This window comes from Pristiophorus japonicus, chromosome 22 (genome assembly GCF_044704955.1).
Source record: "Pristiophorus japonicus isolate sPriJap1 chromosome 22, sPriJap1.hap1, whole genome shotgun sequence".
NCBI classification, from domain to species: domain Eukaryota; kingdom Metazoa; phylum Chordata; class Chondrichthyes; family Pristiophoridae; genus Pristiophorus; species Pristiophorus japonicus.
In genome coordinates this window covers 59,732,092-59,748,950 of record NC_091998.1, presented here as the reverse complement: position 1 = coordinate 59,748,950, position 16,859 = coordinate 59,732,092, and the positions used below count along the sequence as shown (strand labels likewise).

At 49.2% G+C, this 16,859-nt stretch overlaps 1 protein-coding gene across 2 annotated transcripts in view; it reads left to right on the top strand.

Annotated features, from left to right (window-relative positions):
• Positions 1-2,359: 2,359 nt before the first annotated feature.
• LOC139235072 (beta-adducin-like) overlaps positions 2,360-16,859 on the top strand; it is a 70,059-nt gene continuing 55,559 nt past the window's right edge. The window contains exon 1 of one of the 2 annotated variants that reach the window (XR_011588408.1): positions 2,360-2,578. The gene's annotated coding sequence lies outside the window, so the exon portion shown is untranslated. The remainder of the gene's footprint in view (positions 2,579-16,859) is intronic. The other variant, XM_070866204.1, reaches the window with a different exon arrangement.

Genomic DNA, 16,859 nt, shown 5'->3' with positions numbered 1-16,859 from the left:
AGCCTCTGACCTGCTCTTCTAGCCACAGTATTTATGTGGCTGGTCCAGTTATGTTTCTGGTCAATGGTAACCCCCAGGATGTTGATGGGGAATTTGGCAATGGTAATGCTGTTGAATGACATGGGGCGGTGGTTAGACTCTCGCTTGTTGGAGATGGTCATTGACTGCCACTTGTGTGGCGCGAATGTTACTTGCCACTTATCAGCCCAAGCCTGAATGTCGTCCAGGTCTTGTTGAATGCGGGCATGGACTGCTCCATTATCTGAGGAGTTGCGAATGGCACTGAACACTGTGCAGTCATCAGCGGACATCCCCACTTCTGACCTTATGATGAAAATGGTTGGGCCTAGGACACTGCCTTGAGGAACTCCTGAAGTGATGTCCTGGGGCTGTGATGATTGACCTCCAATGACCACAACCATCTTCCTTTGTACTCAATATGACTCCAGCCAGTGGAGAGTTTTCCTGCTGATTCCCATTGACTTCAATTTTACTGGGACTCCTTGATGCCACACTCGGTCAAATGCTGCCTTGATGTCAGTCACTCTCACCTCACCTCTGGAATTCAGCTCTTTTGTCCATGTTTGGACCAAGGCTGTAATGATGTCTGGAGCTGAGTGGTCCTGGCAGAACCCAAACAGAGCATCGGTGAGCAGGTAATCGGTGAGTAAGTGCTGCTTGACCAACACCTCTCATCACTTTGCTGATGTTTGAGAGTGGACTGTTTGGCGGGATTGGATTTGTCCTGCTTTTTGTGGACAGGTTGTAGCTGGGCAATTTTCCACATTGTTGGGGAGTCATCCAAGTTCTAGATATGAGATATGTGCCCACTAATAGCCCTGGGAAATCGAGGGCTTCGGGCAGGTCGTAGCAGTCGGTGTTGGTAAACAGGAGAACAGAAGATGTCACATCAGCTGCAACTCAAAGCTGTCCAGCCTGCTGTCTCCAGTAATGGTGGTCTCAAGGGTTCAGGGTGTTTGGACAGACCACAAAACAACAACTTGCGTTTATAAAGGGTCACCAGCGCACTTCATACAGACGTAGGGCAGAAATGTGCACTGAGTCAAAGGAGATAAAAGATCCTCAGCACCCCTTCAAAGAGCGGGAGATATGACTCACAGTAAAAAAAAAAGGAAGTGCAGAGATCTCCTTAGACCCAGACTGTATCTTCATAATATCAGAAATAGGAGCAGGAGTCGGCCATTCGGCCCCTCGAGCTTGCTCCGCCATTCAATAAAATCATGGCTGATCTGATCTTGGCCTCAACTCCACTTCCCTGCCTGCTCCCCATAACCTTTGACTCCCTTATCTTCGTTTGTTCACCAATGATTGCGGAACGTTAGCCTGGGTATCATGTCTCGCTTTTATACCAAGGCTGACGTTAGTAAATAGAGGAGAACGTACCCCACGGGCTCACTTTTATTAAAGTGATGTTGGGTGAGGGACCCGAGTGCTGGAAGCGGGGTGTTGTCCGTACATTGCCCGAGCATGTGCATGGCCTGCTCTAGATACAGCACGGGTCAGATGCAGGAAGGGCCTCTGCTGCCAACTTTTAATGCCAGGGGGGTCTCGTTACTTTATCAAGGTTCGATGTCAGGCTCTGACCCAGCCATTCGCCTTGTCTGCTGTTGGTCAGCGCGAGGTTTGCAGTGGACTAGGTCAGCCTGTTCCCTCCCCCGGAGTCGTTGTGTTAGACTGGCTCCAGGCTGAGTGCGGTGGCAATATGTTCGCTCTTTTCTGACAATTCAGCTCCTCCTTGTTTCGCACTTTAAACCACAATCAAAGATTGACACGGAGCAATTGTGCATTTAGTTTGACAAAGAAAGGAATTAGGAGCCAGTCTCCTTCCGCCCCGCCCGGAGTTTGCTCCTGATTTCATAGTGAGGTAGTCATTCCACGGGTACTGGCTCCCTCCTACACCTCACCCCAGTGAGGGGCTATTCAACTGCATGGGGCGTCGCAGCCAGGCCAGTCCGATCAGCATCTGAAGCCTTGCACCAATGCACCTTGCAGCAAAGGTCACTGGGCAGCCCTCGGGAGCAGGGTGAGCGGGCAGGGGGCAGCAGTTTGTGCCTGCTCGCCTTGCACTGCTGTGTCACACAGCAGCCAATGCATGTTCCCTGACTGGCCTCATATTGCCCAAGCCCTGCCGAATGCTGCAACCTGTGCGCTAATGAGCGCTCTTCTGAGCAAAACAGACCTTTCATTTGTAACTATTTACCAATTTGCGTTTATAATGTTTGACTTTGGTCAGTAAGCCTCGCGTATGGGCAGCGGCAGGTTATGGTCTGTTTATCCCCCCCCCCCCCCGAGGTCAAAGATACAAGCTGTATTTATGGCGAGTGAGCTGAATAACTTATATCAAGTCACCAGCAGCTGGTGAATGGGAAGTGGGATTCTCCCGGAGGCCCCGCTGTATATTGCAAAAACCTTGAGCTGCGATTATCTGATTGGCAGGTGCCTGCAGGGCTGGGTTCGAGTCGACGGTCCGTACAACACTGAGCATTTGTAGAGAAATCATTCGACTGCAAAGAGCGGACAGAGCGGCAGAGAGCACTCAAATGCTGCCGCTGCACAGGTAGGGATCGTTGTGCTCGGTGCAATGGGTGTTTGGTGTGAAAGTAAAGGCGAAGCCCTGGTTGTCCGAGCATTATTCTGCTTCTTGAAAGTTAAGTGTGTTAGTTAAAGGGAAATTATCGCAACACACTTCCAGAGGAAAAAGTTGTATTGTTGAGGGCAAACTGACTAAAAATGCTGAATAAGATTGTGTAAACGGGACGGTGCAATTGTTGGTTGTGATGGTGAAAGGCGGACTTTGTTGTTGGGACATTGTGAGGTTGTTGTGGGTGGAGAGAGAGTTGACTTGAATTTATTTTTGAACAGGAAACAAAAGAACCAGAGAATGAGTGGGTTCGAGAGGATTTGAATGAACGTACGCAGAGGGAGGGGTGACGATCAAAGGGTTGGTCACCAGGCAGGGGGGCAAGAGGGAGAGGTGGGATGAGTGGGGTCGATAGCAGGGGGGCGATGATGAGGGGGTGCGGGGGTGAGCAGGGGGGGCAAGAGAGAGGGGTAGGGTGAGGGGGGCGGTCGATGGCTAGGAGGTGGGGGAGGGCAAGAGGGTGGTGGGGTGAGCAGGGGGACGATTGGGGGGGGGGACGATGGGGAAAGGACATGGGGAGGGTGAGCGAGTGGGGTCGGGGATGGCGAGAGGGGGTAGGGGGTTGGGGAGGGAGTGGAGGGGTGAGCGAGGGTATGGGGGAGGATGAGAGGGGAGGGGGAGTGGGGGTTAGAGCTGGGAATGGGGGGGGGGGGTTCACAGTTTTGGAGCATCATTGGTGACCATTGAGCACCCGCCTCTTCACCTACTGGGCAATTCACCATGTCATAATATATTATATTACAGTCATATCTCCATGACTGAATGTGAACTCGCGTGGCATCACACAGAGACTGGGAGAGGAGGGCATGGGGACAGAGTAAGGAAAGGCCACAGTTGAAGGCTGCAGGTCCCTGCGAGTTACAAACACAAGCCCGTGTTAAGTATTTTATTGAGGGAACACTGCCGATGCAGAACCGATCCTACTTGCTGCTATTTCAGTTACGGACGCCGCTTTCGGCACAACCATTCTCACAGATGTCTTTTGGATAGAAACTTCAAGCTTGCTTTTAAAAGTAATGTGATCTCACTTTCTTTTGCTCCCTGTTCTTTTCCTGTCCAGCAGCAAGTGCTGAATTCCACTTAGCTCTTCCTCAGTAATAGAAAGATGCAGCCTGTGCCACAGGGACAAGCTGTAGACTACAAATGTACGGAGGAATTTGAGGTATTTCACCCCGGGACATGTCTTCCTTCGCTGCACGTTTTGCACAGGCTTTGTATTGTTGGAAATATTAGTGCGGACATGTGAGTTATCCCTCGCGTGTTGGATGGACCACATTATAATCGGGAGGATAACCAGACTTCACCATTGTGGGTATTGGATAGCTCATGAGGGACCTGAGAGAGTTTGCTTTATCAGTTGGGGATATTGGGGCGAGTTTCTCCCGTTCTCTCATTCTCTTTGTCCATCTGGCTCAACAATGACAACACTTCAAAACGACTTTGTTGGATACAAAGCTCTGTGGGGCGTGCTGAGGTTGTGAGAGGCGCTATATAAGTACAAGTCTTGTTCTTTTATAGCCAAGAGGTTGTGGTTTCAGTCTGTCCCCATAGCCACTGCTGGTATCTCCTGTCGCCGAGCACCGATCTCTCACCGCCCCCCCCACCCCCTCACTGTCCTATTTCCCCACCTCCTGCTGGGACAGGCAAGCAATCTGTTCCTCTCGGATGGGGAGCAGGTCTGGCCAGAATTGCCCGCTGGGGCTCAGTGGCAAGAAGATTCATTCACTTTGTCTGAATGTCGATTGGTAATCTTAAAAACAACTGTTCAACTGTAAACTGCGCTGAAGTCACATCACCGAGGCGCTCATTCTGTCCGGCAGAAGGTGTCCCACCTGTTAATTTAGCTCCCGCCCTATATGGGATATGGATTAACGGCGGATGAATGGAGAGGAGATACAGATCAGCCATGCTCCAACTTAATGTCAGAGCAGGCCCGAGGGACTGAATGGCCTCCTGTTCCTGGGCACCATTGACCAGTTAGAAGACAAGCTCGTTATTGCCAGGCCTTCCTCTTGGAGCAGCTTAGGTGACTCTGCTACCCCTGCCTGTGGAGAGGAGCTGGGGCCAGGCTAAGTCACCCGTGGACCCTGGTGTAAAACGGGTCATCACGGATCGGATGCCCGTTGTACACCTCGCCCTCGTCCTTTGAAGCCAATGGAAAGGGAAATGTGGCGAGGTTTACCACAGATCCGAGATCACCCGCGTTACACAATCGCCCAAAGTTACCTCTACAGTTGACTATTCCAACGCACCCCTGGCTGGCCTCCCACGTTCTACCCTGCGTAAACTAGAGGTGATCCAAAACTCGGCTGCCTGTGTCCTAACTCGCACCGAGTCCCGCTCACCCATCACCCCCTGTGCTCGCTGACCTACATTGGCTCCTGGTTAAGCAACACCTCGATTTTAAAATTCTCATCCTTGTTTTCAAATCCCTCCATGGCCTCGCCCCTCCCTATCTCTCTAATCCCCTCCAGCCCCACAACCTCCGAGATATCTGTGCTCCTAATTCTGGCCTCTTGCGCATTCACGATTTCAATCTAGCTACCGTCGGTGGCCGTGCCTTCATCTGCCCTGGCCCTAAGCTCTGGAACTCCCTCCCTAAACCTTTCCACCTGTTTTTCCTCCTTTTAAGACGCTCCTTATACCCTACCTCTTTAACCAAGCATTTGGTCACCTGCCCTAATCTCCTTAAGTGGCTTGGTGTCAAATTTTGTTTCCTAATCGCTTCTGTGAAGCACCTTGGGACAATTTACCACATTAAAGGTGCTATATAGTCACCAGTTGTTGATGTTCACAGCCAGTGAAGTACTTCTGAAGTAATTTTGTAATGTGGGGAAACACGGCAGCCAATTTGCGCACAGCAATGTGATGATGACCAGATAATCTGTTTTGTTATGTTGATTGAGGGATAAATATTGGTCAGGACACTGGGGATAACTCCGGTGTCACGGGATCTTTTACAACCACCAGTGAGGGCAGACGGGGCCTCGGTTTAACATCGTATCCGAAAGATGTATGTGCGATTGAGAGCACTAACAAAGGCACATTCGGACACGATGCTGTGGCCTGCTCTGCCCAAACTCTGACGTGCTTGCCTGACAAAGTATCCATTCGTGCCGATGGTGGAGAAGGAAGGCGGGGAGATGAGTTTGGGGGAAGGGGGAGACACACACACAATTAACGGGATCAGTGTAGAGAGAGGCAGAAGCGGAGCAAGCAGGAGCAGTAACCGCAGCTAGTCGCTGTGGTCTGTGGGGTCTGAGCCCGCTGGGGAAACACAGGCAGAGCTTGGGCCCCTCGAAGGACACGACTGAAAGGTTTCATCGCTAATCAAACGGGGAACACACACGTGCCTTATCTGTGGAAGAATTGCGAGTTTCTGTGTAACGCCACAGATACACAGGGGTACTGAAGTTGCATGTTCAGCCATGAACTCATTGAATGGCGGTGCAGGCTAGAAGGGCCGAATGGCCTACTCCTGCACCTATTTTCTATGTTTCTACACTATTTTAATGACGAAAAACATGTGTGTAGTAACAGCCCAGAGGAAGCTGAATACTCGGGTGGGGAGAGCTGGTCAGCTGCCGCAGCTGCAGTAAACAGAAAAGGTGGAGTCGCTGTGTTTTATCTCCTGCGAACAGATAAGTGCAGCTCTTCCCCTCCTCTCACCCACTAAACCACAAGGCCCTCCCCCCCCCCCCTCAGAGCAGCAAACCCGCGTCGGCAGCTCGCAGAGGACTCCAGGCCAGCCTGCTTGCTAAAGGTGGATTGGTACAGCATTTAGCAGAAGCCATTGAGGTTGCGAATGTTGTCCTGAACGACATTAGGGGTCGATTTTCACTGACGCCCGGGTGTGATACTGGTGCCGCGGCTTTGGCCGCCCATTCCAGAATCCATCTCATTTTCAGTTTGACTGATCTCCGTGTTAATGCAAACCAGCAGCTTTCTATAACAGGCGGTCAATCAATATCGCCAATCTTACAACTATTTGTAGTTGAAACGTAAATCAAATGCCCTTGATTAAAGGGGACACTGAAACTGTCAGATTAACAAATTAAACTTTAAACATTAAATGGATCAAATTAAAATTTGGTTGCCAGGGGTGATGATGCACTCCAGTCCCTCCGGCGCCCACCTCTCGCGGTAGGCCGCGAGCGTACCGGTGGACACCGCGTGCTCCATCTCCAGGGACACCCTGGCTCAGATGTAACTGGAAGAGAAGCAGGCAGTCGGGCTGAACGACCCCCTCGATCACCCGCTGCTTGGACCGGTTAATGGCCCCCTTGGGCCATGCCCAGGAGCAGTCCTACGAGGAGGCCCTCCGACCTGCCCGCTCCCCTCCGCACAGGGTGCCCAAAGATCAGGAGTGTGGGACTGGTGCAACCAGAATTTGAGGAGCAGCCCCTTCAAATATTGAAAGAGGGGCTGCAACCTCGCACATTCAGTAAAAACATGGAACACGGATTCTTCCAGAACACAGAAATTGCAGGCGGCGTAGGAGTCCGTGAACCGACTTAAAAACCGATTGCACGGGACTGCTCCGTGCAACACCCTCCAGGCCAAGTCCCCAATAAATAGTGGGAGGACTCCCGCGTAGAGAGCACTCCATTGGGGACCCCCGCCTCCTCCGGACAGCAAGATGGTGTGCCATGGCATGAACGGACGGCAGACGGGGATGGCAAAATGGAGGGTGTGCAAGAGCTGCCTGTACAGGAAACCCCTCCGTGCAGTACTGAATTGTGAGACACCGGCCGGAAAACTGAAAATCTACCCCGAAATCGCCAGACTTGAAAGATTTGCCAGTTTTTCCGTGACACAGTTACCAGTTGCCCTTTCACCTTTGGAGTCAGGGTTAAAGTTCAAACCATACTGAGAGAGTAAAATTCTCTTGTGTGGCAGGTATTGCAGTCAACACTAACAACGTGCGTTTATATAGCGCCTTCAACGTAGTAAAATGTCCCGAGCTCATGGGAGCGTAATCAAACAGAATTTGATGTCGAGCCACACAAGGAGATATTAGGACAGGTTGGTCAAAGCGGTAGGTTTTAAGGAGAGTGAGGTGGAAAGGTTTGGCAAGGGAATTCCAGAGCTTCGGGCCCAGGCAGCTGAAAGCACTAACGCTGGTGGTGAAGTGAAATGGTCTTGCGTAAAATGAGTTTGAACATTCTCAGCCCAGTTCCCAATTGGAAGAAGTTCAGTGTTATGTATATAAACTTTACCAATGTGTAAGACTTGCCACAAGGGGTTCCATCTGTGGGAGACGAAAGGGTCACCTGCACACCCTGGGCAAGCAGGTATAAAAGGCTGTCTGCCACGCTGCTTCCTCACTCTGGAGTTACATTAAAGAGACCAAGGTCACAACAGTTTGAGCTTAGAGCATATACAGTCTTGTGGAGTTATTCTGAACATAACAGACAGCACAAGGATGAGTCAATAATCTAGCATTAAGTAATAAATTATCGGTCTTGATCCGAGTGTGGCTGTGGTGAGAATCAGCAATGTGATACTTGCTGTAGTACGCCACGTTCTGTCAGCAGTTACAGGAGATTGTTGGGTTGTCTGGAGGAGTGTTTCAGTGCAATTGACAAGTACTATTCGTCCCTGGGAGTGCCCAGAGCCTTGGGAGTGTCTGCAAAATGTAGATCCGTTTCATTGCCAAGCAATGACACCTCTCATCTCAGCACTGAATAAGCAAAACATGTTGGAAAAAAAAATTATACACACAACTTGGCCACATTTCCTACATTACGGAGCAGGCTCGAGGGGCCGTATGGCCTACTCCTCCTATTTCTTATGTTCCCATTTCTTAATATGACAGTGACTACACTCCAAAAGTACCTTATTGGCTGTAAAGCGTCTGGTACGTCCTGAGGTGGTAAAATTTGCTATATAAGTGCAAAACTTTATTTTTTGTCCGCTGCTATCATATAGGGTTTTTTAAATGTTATTGTTCCAGTTTCTTTGGTTTATACTCTCTTTTGACTCTCCAAAGCCTTTCCAGCACCTACATGGCACAAGTCAGGAGTGTGATGGAATACTCTCCACTTGCCTGGATGAGTGCAACTTCAACAACACTCGAAGCTCGACACCATCCAGGACAAAGCAGCCCGCTTGATCGGCACCCCATCCACCACCTTCAACATTCACTCCCTCCACCACCGGTGCACCGTGGCTGCAGTGTGTACCAAGTACAAGATGCACTGCAGCAACTCGCCAAGGCTTCTTCAGCAGCACAGCCCAAACCCGCGACCTCTATTACCTAGAAGGACAAGGGCAGCAGTCACATGGGAGCACCACCACCTCCACATTCCCCTCCAAGTCACACAGCATCCTGACTTGGAAATATATCGGCGTTCCTTCATCGTCACTGGGTCAAAATCCTGGAACTCCATCCCTAACAGCACTGTGGGAGCACGTTCACCACACGGACTGCAGCAGTTCAAGAAGGTGGCTCACCACCTTCTCAAGGGGAAATTAGGGACGGGCAATAAATACCAGCCTTGCCAGTGACGCCCACCTCCCGTGAATGTAAAAAAGTGCACTGCCAGCTCAATAGGTTTTGGGTTTGCCTCAATGGGACGGCCCATGGCTGGTGAACTCCCCTGGCTCTCATTCCTTTGATGGACTTGGGGTGTTTGTTAAGCCATGAACGTACAGTTAAGCTGTTCATTGTAATACTTTGATAAATTCCAAAGGCCGGGTGCCTATTACTTCAGAAACCAAAAACATGTGCCATGTTCTCTGGTCCAGTCACACGCAGGAAGCCAGATATAACAACATTCCAACGCTGTTATTAATGTCTGATTTTATATCGGATTTTCCAGAGTGTTTCTTTTTAATAAACCAAATGGAATGTAAACACCGGAGAGGCTTTGCAGTTCTCAAGCCACTAACATGATTTCAGCTTTTAAAAAGCTGTGATATGTGGTGTGGGTGCCAGGGTAACTCCAGTAATGGAACGCAGCGCTCCCATTCTCCAAGCCAGAGGTTAAATCCCACATCATGTGTAAAAACTTTCCTCCCCGCCACGGGTGAATTCCGCCAGCATGCTGCCAAGGCCATCGGAGTCCACGTCTTCCACGGCAGCATCTCCAAGCTCACTGGGAAGGTAGCGGTCCGTGCTCTCCGTCCCATTCCGTGCTCTCCATCACATTCCCTGCTCTCCGTCCCATTCCCTGCTCTCCGTCCCATTCCCTGCTCTCCGTCCCATTCCGCGCTCTCCGTCCCATTCCGCGCTCTCCGTCCCATTCCGCGCTCTCCGTCCCATTCCGCGCTCTCCGTCCCATTCCGCGCTCTCCGTCCCATTCCGCGCTCTCCGTCCCATTCCGCGCTCTCCGTCCCATTCCGCGCTCTCCGTCCCATTCCGCGCTCTCCGTCACATTCCGCGCTCTCCGTCACATTCCCTGCTCTCCGTCCCATTCCGCGCTCTCCGTCCCATTCCGCGCTGTCTGTTCCATTTCCATCCATCGCAAAAGATGCCAGAGTCTACAACCGCTTTCTCTTTCAGAAGAAAAGAAAGAATTGTATTTATATAGCACCTTTCATGACCTCAGGTTGCACCAAGGCGCTTTACAGCCAATTAAATACTTTTTAAAGTGTAGTCACTATTGCAATCTAGGAAACGCAGCAGCCAATTTACAGCACAATCCCACAGACAGCAATGTGATGATGACCAGATAATCTGTTTTGGTGATGTTGATTGAGGAATAAATATTGGCCAGCACACTAAGGAGAGCTCCCCTGCTCTTCTTCCAATAGTACCATGGGATCAATTATGTCCACCTGAGGGAGCAGATGTGGTCATGGTTTAACGTCTCAAACAAAAGACAGTGCAGCACTCCAATAGCACTGCGCTGGGAGTGCCAGCCTAGATTTTATGCTCAAGTCCCTGGAGTGGGACTGGAACCCACAACCTTCTGACTCCGAGGCGAGAGTGCTACCCACTGAGCCGCAGCTGACACGTTAGAGTATTCCAGAGATGCAGCAAGAAAAATAGGATTTACCAGGGCAGCAGAATTAAAGGAGCGAGCCAGGTTAAACACTACCCCAGTTTAGCAACAACCACGACTACGCTCCAGGACCCACACGGCACGTTGGGGAGGGATTAACCTAATATGGCAGGGGGATGGGAACCTATGCAGGGAGATAGAGGGAAGTAGAATGGGGGCAGAAACAAAAGATAGAAAGAAATAAAGTAAAAGTGGAGGACAGAGAAACCCAAGGCAAAAATCAAAAAGGGCCACATTACAGCAAAATTCTAAAGGGGCAAAGGGTGTTAAAAAGACAAGCCTGAAGGCTCTGTACCTCAATGCGAGGAATATTCGGAATAAGGTGGACGAATTAACTGCGCAGATAGCAGTTAATGGATATGATGTAATTGGCATCGCAAGACATGGCTCCAGGGCGACCAAGGCTGGGAACTCAACATCCTGGGGTATTCAACATTCAGGAAGGATAGACAGAAAGGAAAAGGAGGTGGGGTAGCATTGCTGGTTAAAGAGGAAATTAACGCACTAGTAAGGAAGGACATTAGCTTGGATGATGTGGAATCTGTATGGGTGGAGCTGCAGAATACCAAAGTGCAGAAAACGCGAGTGGGAGTTGTGTACAGACCACCAAACAGAGGTTGCGGACAACATCAAACAAGAAATTAGGGATGCGTGCAATAAAGGTACAGTACTTATCATGGGCGACTTTAATCTACATATTAGATTGGGCTAACCAAACTGGTAGCAATACGGTGGAGGAGGATTTCTGGTGTGTATTAAGGATGGTTTTCTAGACCAATACGTCGAGGAACCAACTAGAGGGCTGGCCATCCTAGACTGAGTGATGTGTAATGAGAAAGGACTAATTAACAATCTTCTTGTGCGAGGCTTATTGGGAAAGAGTGACCATAATATGATAGAATTCTTTATTAATACGGAGAGTGACACAGTTAATTCAGAGACTAGGGTCCTAACTTAAGGAAAGGTAACTTCGATGGTATGAGACGTGAATTGGCTAGAATAGACTGGCAAATGATATTTAAAAGGTTGACGGTAGATAAGCAATCCAAACATTTAAAGATCACATGGATGAACTTCAACAATTGTACATCATGTTTGGAGTAAAAATAAAACAGGGAAGGTAGCTCAACCGTGGCTAACAAGGGAAATTAAGGATAGTGTTAAAACCAAGGAAGAAGCATATAAATTGGTCAGAAAAAGCAGCAAACCTGAGGACTGGGAGAAATTTAGAATTCAGCAGAGGAGGACAAAGGGTTTAATTAGGAGGGGGAAAATAGAATATGAGAGAAAGTTTGCCGGGAACATAAAAACTGACTGCAAAAGCTTCTATAGATATGTGAAGGGAAAATGATTAGTGAAGACAAACATAGGTCCCTTGCAGTCAGATTCAAGTGAATTTATAATAGGGAACAAAGAAATGGCAGACCAGTTGAACAAATACTTTGGTTCTGTCTTCACGAAGGAAGTCACAAATAACCTTCCGGAAATACTAGGGGATCAAGGGTCTAGTGAGAAGGAGGAACTGAAGGATATCCTTATTAGGCGGGAAATTGTGTTAGGGAAATTGATGGGATTGCAGGCCGATAAATCCCCGGGGCCTGATAGTCTGCATCCCAGAGTACTTAAGGAAGTGGCCCTAGAAATAGTGGATGCATTGGTGATCATTTTCCAACAGTCTATCGACTCTGGATCAATTCCTATGGACTGGAGGGTAGCTAATGTAACACCACTTTTTTAAAAAGGAGGGAGAGAGAAAACGGGTAATTATAGACCGGTTAGCCTGACATCAGTAGTGAGGAAAATGTTGGAAGCAATTATTAAAGATGAAATAGCAGCGCATTTGGAAAGCAGTGACAGGTGCTTGGTTTGTTGTACGCTCCTTCCGCTGTTTGTACTTGGCTTCCACATGCTCCCGACGAAGAGACTCGAGGTGTTCGGTGCCTTCCCGAATACTTCTCCTCCACTTTGAGCGTCCTTGGGCCAGAGATTCCCAAGAGTCGGTGGGGATGTTGCATTTTTTTCAAGGAGGCTTTGAGGGTGGCCTATCATCCACCATGATGGAGGCGACCTAACCTCGGCCTTCACCTGATTGGCAATGGAGATTAGCCGATAACATCGAGCCCTCAAATCCTGGTCTGTACCAATACCCTAGACTCGGGATGAAGCCTGGAAATATCCTGATAATGCCCACTGCATTGGAACGTTCCTGGGCTGTGAGGTTGACATGAGTCCGACGGGGGTAGATTGTTGGGGTGGGGTGGGGTGGGCAGTATGGTGACATCTCCTACAAGGCTATGACAATACAGTCAGGTGATCAGTAAGGTTGGAGCATCAGTAATGGAGAGGTTACTGTGGCATTGCCCAAATGCTAAAGGAAAAAGCCCAGTTGGTTGGAATTCTGATCAGCAAATTCACAGGGATGGGTTATTTGAGAAAAACAAAATAGCATTGCATTTATATAGCAACTTTCACAACATTAGGGCATCCAAAAACGCTTTACAGCAATGCTGTATTTTTGAGGTGTAGTCGCTGTTATAATGTGGGAAAACATGGTGACAGCTAATTTGTGTACAACCAGGTCCCACAAACAGCAATGGGATAATAACCAGATCATCTGTTTTTAGAGTGATGTTGGTCGAGGGATAAATATTGGCCACAGCTCCCCTGTTCTACTTCAAAATAATACTACGGAATCCTTTGCATCCACCTGAGAGAGCAGACGGGGCTTCATCCAAAAGACGGCACCTCCGACAGTGCAGCGCTCCCTCAGCACCGCACTGGAGTGCCAGCCTAGATTTAACCTCTGGAGTGGGTCTTGAACCCATGACCTTCTGACTCCGAGGCGAGTGTGCGACCCACTGAGCCACAGCTGCCGAGCAAAGCTTTCTGCTGGTCATGTAAATGACCCGCTGGGTATGCCTTGTGTCTACAGTTTGGGACGTAAATCGTACCAGTCTCTATCATTTTTGACAGTGGTGTATAATTCTGTGTAAAAGTTGGTGATCACTGATGCCCATAATAATCTGCAACTGGTACATCGAATCCAAGGATTAGCACCTCATCGTTAGTTGGTTCTTCTTGTGCTGTGTATGATTGCACAAGAACGAAAGGTCATAGGCGTTGCAATTTGGTTGCTAACGCCTGCTGATAATGCTGGTGTTGGGTGTTAACTGGGAGTCAGGTGGTTGGGCGTGGCACTGGATGCTCGGCGCTGGTCACCCTGACACGAAATTCGGTGGTCATTTTTTTTAAGGGCGTTAAAACGTTAGATCCCGCCGGCTAACGCCATGGAAATCATGATGTCAGTACGTGAGCAGCGCCTCCTTGGTGACTCTGTCGCGATATTTCGTTTGTACAGCTGCCTGAAAAAAGTGGTGGTTAAACAGCGGAACTCGGGCAGAACTCGGGCGGAATCGGCCAGAGAGCAAAGTTTTTCCTGTATTTATTTCTTCATTTTGTCATTAGTTTTAACAGTAGGAAAGTTTGTGTGTGCGGGTCGGGGAAGTTTGTGTGCGGGTCGGGGAAGTTTGTGTGCGGGTCGGGAAGTTTGTGTGCGCGGGTCAGAGGAGTTTGTGCGCGGGTCAGAGGAGTTTGTGCGCGGGTCAGAGGCGTTTGTGCGCAGGTCAGAGGAGTTTTGTGCGTGGGTTGGGGAGGTTTGTGCGCGGGTCGGGGAGGTTTGTGCATGGGTCGGGAAGGTTTGTGCGCGGGTCGGGGAGGTTTGTGCGCAGGTCGGGAAGGTTTGTGCGCAGTTTTTGTTTCTTCCCTTTCCTTCCCACTTCCCAGCTAGCCTAGCGGCAGCCTCCCATTAATAAATTCAGTCGGCCTGAGTGTGCAACGCCACATTTTAGCGCTGCTTCTCTCATCTTTGGCTGTAAAAACTTAATTTGGCAGCTGGAGCCTGCACCTAACGCCCAGCGGTAAAATCAGCTCTCAGGCGGTGACACCGTCTCAAAAACGGCGGGACCCAATTCCGACCCCATAGTATTTAGTTGATAATCCTGGACATGCCCGTGTGTGGCCCATCTGGTTTCCTGCACCATGATGACCGGTCATCCTGCAGCCCAAGGCAGGGGAGAAAGGGAAGGGGAACATTATGGGTCATCTTTCCTCAGAAAGGTGGTTCTGCCTCCAGTTGTGTGTGTCTCTCGCATATTTTCGGACATCACCACACAATGCAGCTCGAGCGTGACACCTCCGACAGAGCCACCGACAGGAAACAGCAGCTTCCTGCATTTGTCTTCCGCCTGCTCCACAACTGAGCTCCTCTTGACCCTGGTTTCCAGATTTGGTGTCGGGGAGGGCGTGAAATCCATCCAATACTTCTGGTGTTCTAAAAAAAACATAACATAAAAACAACTAGCAACGTAAAGTATCACTTCCTCAAAAGTTGCAACACTTTCAATGGGGCGGATTGCTCCATTTCACCAAACCGTCCTCAAAGGGGAAATCAGCCAGTTTTAAGAACTAGAAATTGCAACAATTCACGTGGAGCTTCACACACCTCTGCTGCTGCCATATAAATGGAAATATTTCCATTCCTGTTCCATCTCCTGAAGACAGCTCAGTAATAATCTGGGTGACAACTCTAATGACCTATGCATCCACCTTATTTATAAAAAAAAGAGACTGCGTCTTTAAATGTTTATATTTTCTCATGTATCGCCAGCCAAGGACAGACGAACTTCTACCCTGCCTTCAGTGCTGCTTCCCCCACAATCCAGCATGACATTGTCCCAGTGTGAATTGCTCTTGCTTCAGTTCAGCCATGGCTCAGTGGGCAGCACACTCGCCTCTGAGTCAGAAGGTTGTGGATTCACCTCTCACTCCAGAGACTTCAACACATAACTCCAGGCTGACGCTTCCAGTGCTAATGAGATGTTAAACTGATGCCCCATCTGCCCTCTCAGGTGGACGTAAAAGATCCCACTATTTTGAAGAAGATCAGAGGAGTTATCCCCAGTGTCCTCAATCAACATAACGAAAAAAGCAGATAATCTGGTGATTATCACACTGCTGTTTGTGGGAGCTTGCTGTGCGCAGATTGGCTGCTGTGTTTCCTACATTACAACAGTGACTGCACTCCAAAATTAGTTGTAAAGCGCTTTGGGACATCCTGAGGTCATGAAAGGTGCAATAGAAATGCAAGTGTTTTGTTCTTTAGTTGCACTTGGCACCTTCTACACTGACAGAGTTGTAACTGTTAAGTCAGTGTTTCAGAGCCCAAATCCCAGCACTCTGTCATGCAGCAGAATATCGGAACACCTTCCTTCCCCAGCATGCCCTTGCTATTCCCTGACCAGCTATTCTGGATTGCTACAAGTGTTTGGTCAGTGCTACCCTTTGGGGAGTTATGTGCTGCGGACTTGTGTTCACTTGCAACTCCGTGGGACGGATACATTTCACTCGATATCCAAAATGCTGTCGGCAATCTCTACATTTTCTGCTCATTTCTGATGTCTCCGTTAATGTTTGGTTTTCCTGTTGTTTTGCTTCAGAACTTCTGCTTAGTGCCTGTCTGGGAATAGTATGAACTTAGTGCCTGTCCGGCAATAGTATGAACTTAGTGACTGTCCGGCAATAGTATGAACTTAGTGACTGTCCGGCAATAGTATGAACTTAGTGCCTGTCCGGCAGTAGTATGAAGAATGCCCCGTGATGCGGCGTTGAATCTGTTTGAGTGCCAGGAAGGGAATGGCTATTTCTGTGCTCCGAGCTGTAATGTGGGGACAGTGAGCACAGCACATTGCACCCACCCTTTGACCCGATGTCCAAACTGCAGACCCCAAATCCTGGCAATCTGGTGATCAAAGCACACGCAATCCAACATCAATGTGTGCTGATCAGTGCTCCTTATTTGCTGGTCTGAATGTTATGGGCCTGAGACCTGGAAAGGGCTGCTCAGAACACCCTGCGCTGTCAGTATTCGAAACTTGACATATAAGAACGTAAGAACGTAAGAAATAGGAGCAGGAGTAGGCCATCCTGCCCCTCGAGCCTGCTCTGCCATTTTATACGATCATGGCTCATCCGATCATGGAATCAGGTCCACTTCCCTGCCCGCTCTCCATAACCCCTTATTCCCTTATCGGTTAAGAAACTGTCTATCTCTGTCTTAAATTTATTCAATGTCCCAACTTCCACAGCTCTCTGAGGCAGCGAATTCCACAGATTTACAACCCTCTGGGAGA